At 37.8% G+C, this 3516-nt stretch overlaps 1 pseudogene; it reads right to left on the bottom strand.

Moving 5' to 3' along the window:
- Positions 1-1555: 1555 nt before the first annotated feature.
- On the bottom strand, positions 1556-2350 carry LOC106735959 (40S ribosomal protein S3a-like; annotated as a pseudogene).
- Between the last annotated feature and the right edge of the window lie 1166 nt (positions 2351-3516).

Below are 3516 nucleotides of genomic sequence, written 5' to 3'. Positions count from 1 at the left end.
TGGAAAGGTGAGGAAGGGATTGCAGCATGATCATTCCTCATTGAGAGATGGTCTCTCTCTCTCTCTCTGGTGAGCACACATGCCCTTTGGCAATTAAAAATACATTTTAATTTTTAATTGGGGTAAGTGCACATAACAGAAATGTTTGTAAGGCAAAGAGTAAGAGAAGAAAATATCAGAAATGAAGAAAATTGAAAAATAAATATTCCTTTCATATAACTCTTGAAATTTCACAGCTGTATCCAAAAATCAGAATCCAGACTCTTTAAATCACTTACACTTTTTAGATAAAGAAACTAAAAATAGAGTAGGGAATGAAATCAACAAGCATCTCTGAGTTTGTTGAAGAGGCATCTCATTCCCAAATGCCTTTGATTTTTTGGAAGTATCACTCTTTATTGTCTATTTTCTCCCAGTCTTTCACTGGTTCCTCCAGGCTTCTTCACCTTCTCAAATGACCTTGGAGTCCTCAGCTCCTATCTAAATCCTGCTCTTACCTTTGACAGTACCCTGTACTGTCTCCCTCCATATCATTTCTCAAATAATACCCAAGCTTGACTCTATGTTACAATCTGCTCTCATGTTTATTTAGTTGCCAGAGAAAAGTTTCTCAGTCTTGCAGAGAACCCTTATAAAACTCTATGATCTCCAGTCTTGGCCAGGCCCTTAATTCCCCTTCAATCATTTCTCTACCCAAGGTCTCTCTCTCATTACCTCCTATTTAAGGAAGAAAATCTCAGATTTTCACATGTGCTCTCCCCATTTCCTGCCTCTCTATCAGCGTAGCACATCTACACCTTTTCTTACTACTTTCCTCCCACAACAGAGATCACTGTCTCTTCTGCCCAAGGTCAGGCCCATCCTCCTTTACCTCCTCCAGGTCTCTGCTCCTTCATTCCACTGTCTATCATCTCTCTTCCTCTGATTGCTCCTTTGTTCAGTTTCTAGACATGACCCAACCTCTCCTCCCTGACTTCTCTTGGCCCATAGTCCTCTTAGCCAGTGTTAACCCATTTAGTTTTTATCTTCCTGGACCTCTCTGCTCCTAACCTAGTGGTTATGGAGGCAGATCTCACATGGCCGACCATGACCAAATTCTAGTCCAGGCAGTGCAAAAGACACACTGGGCACATGTGGGTGAGCGTCCAAAATGCCAACAGGATGGAAAGGTAAGGAAGGGATTGTAGCATGACCAATCCCCATTGAGAAATGGTCTCTCTCTATCTCTGGTGAGCACACACGCCTTTTGGCAATGAAAAATACATTTTTATTTTTAATTATGGTAAATATATATAACATAAAATTTTCTATCTAAACTATTTTTTAAATTTTTTTCCTTTAGCTTGCTATAGGTCACCAAAGACAGAGAGGTAGAGAAAGAGAGAGAGGTAAAATGAGAAATTACCCCCTAGAGGGGATGGCTGTGCTGAAATCCCTTCTGCTCCAGTCTCCTCTTAGGATTTCTTTTTAATTAATTTATTTTACAATTATTTTATTTTATTTATTTTTTTTTTCAAATAGGACTTTTTATTTGTCACTATTAAAAGTCTGAACTTTAAACAGATTCTTGGACTGGTGGTTCATATCCATCAGCTCGTTCAACTTTGGCGCCTGTCTCATCCCCAGTAGCTTTTCCAGAGCTACTACCTTCACCATGAGGCTTCATGAGTTTTCCCAATTCAAACTTGGGTTTCTTCAGCATTTTGACTTTCCTGACGAAGACATCGTGGAGAGGGTAGATGGACTGGCAGGCCTTTTCTATGTCTTTTCCAATGCAGTCTGGAATCAGTTTATTGATCACTTTTTTCAAGTCATTTGTCTGCACCTCCCGGGTCATGATTTCCATCATCTTCTTCCGGATTTGGCAGACCTACTGATGCTGGGTGTAAGAGGTCTTCCATATCTGATTGTTGCATTTTTTAGTAAACCCAACACAGAAGAGAAGAAGCGAATAGTCATCGGTCGTCTTGAAATTGACATGAGCTTCAATCATGGTCTGCCATTTTTTGACCATGGAACACATTTTATCATGGGTGAGATCTATGCCATGGAAGTTAGTCAGGCAGTTATTGCCCTGAACATCCTCAGTAATTAGCTTGAATTTCCTAAATGCGATTTCATCATTCTGCAGATCTGCAAGGCTCACTTCAAACACATGGCCCTTAAGGCCATCGGATACAATTTTGGTTCCCTGAGTCCTGGTAACCAGTGTCTTCCCAATATTTCTTATGTTGAACATAGCAGGTGCTTTCACATCATACTAATCTTTTTTAGAAAATGGATCAACCACTTTCTTCTTGGCTCCCTTTTTGCCACCTTCCGTAAGGCGCTTATTCTTGCCAGCTGCCATGGTGCTACTCAGAGAGCCAAAAGGATTTAATTTATTTTTTTTTTAGTTTACTTATTTACATTCTTTCATTGTACATCATTACAGTATACAAAATGAGATTTTGAATACATCCAGAATATACTGTATATTGGCTCAATCAAGGATATTACCATACATGTTATCATTAACAAATAATTTTCCATTTCTTGTCTCTTATATATTTTGATTCTAACCCCCACCTTGATTCTCTACCTCTCACCCTCTGCCATTTCCCATCCTCCTCTCACACTGTCTCTGGTATCTACGGTTGCTTTCCATGCCTTCCCCCCCGCCCCCGTCACACACATTTTATAGATTCACAAAGGATCTTAAACTAAATACTTTCAAATAGCAAATGTAGCTGATATATATATGTCTATGAACACATGTCTGACTTTAGGCATAAACCTTAGTGAGTAGAATGAACATACTATAAAGTAGCACCTAGCTGGGGCTATGTGGCTTACTGCAGTCATTAAAAAGGTATTTTTTATGCATTTTTTAATTTCAAGAAAAACAGTTTGAGTTTTAATAGATCAAAATTTTAAAAATGTTAAGTTTGCTTAAGACATAAATCCAGGAGTAAGATTAGGATATTATTCAAACAGTGGTAGATGGAGCCTATCAACAGTTCAAGAGAAGATAAAAATCCTTAAATTGGAAAATAAAGCATAGAATAAAATTAGTAATGTTTTAGTCAAAAATCATAAAATTCTATTTCACCAGTTCAGATTCTTGTAATTAATCTCTCTCTTGTTGAATTTGCAGTGTTATTGTGATCTGATCTTTCTGTTTAAATTCTGGAAGTTAACATTCAATGTTATTATTGATCTTTCCAGAGTTGTCCCTACCATTAAATTGGCCATTCTTTGTTGTTTTCTGTACTCTTATTTCTGTGTGTCTGACTTTCATTTTCCTGGTACAGCACTCCCTTCAGAACTTCTCGAAGAGCTGGTCTGGTGCTGGTAAATTCCTTCAGGTTCTGTTTATCTGAGAATGTTTTAGTTTTTTTTTTTTTTTCCCCCGTATGAAGGACAATCTTGCCAGATACAGTATTCTTGGTTGAAATAGTTTTTCACTTAACACTGTGAATATATTTTCCCATTCTTTCCTTGCTTGCAATGTTTCTGATAAAAGATCTGATGTTA

This window comes from Tupaia chinensis, unplaced genomic scaffold (genome assembly GCF_000334495.1).
Source record: "Tupaia chinensis unplaced genomic scaffold, TupChi_1.0 Scaffold000594_1, whole genome shotgun sequence".
Lineage (NCBI taxonomy): Eukaryota > Metazoa > Chordata > Mammalia > Scandentia > Tupaiidae > Tupaia > Tupaia belangeri.
This window is presented reverse-complemented; position numbering and strand designations above follow the sequence as displayed.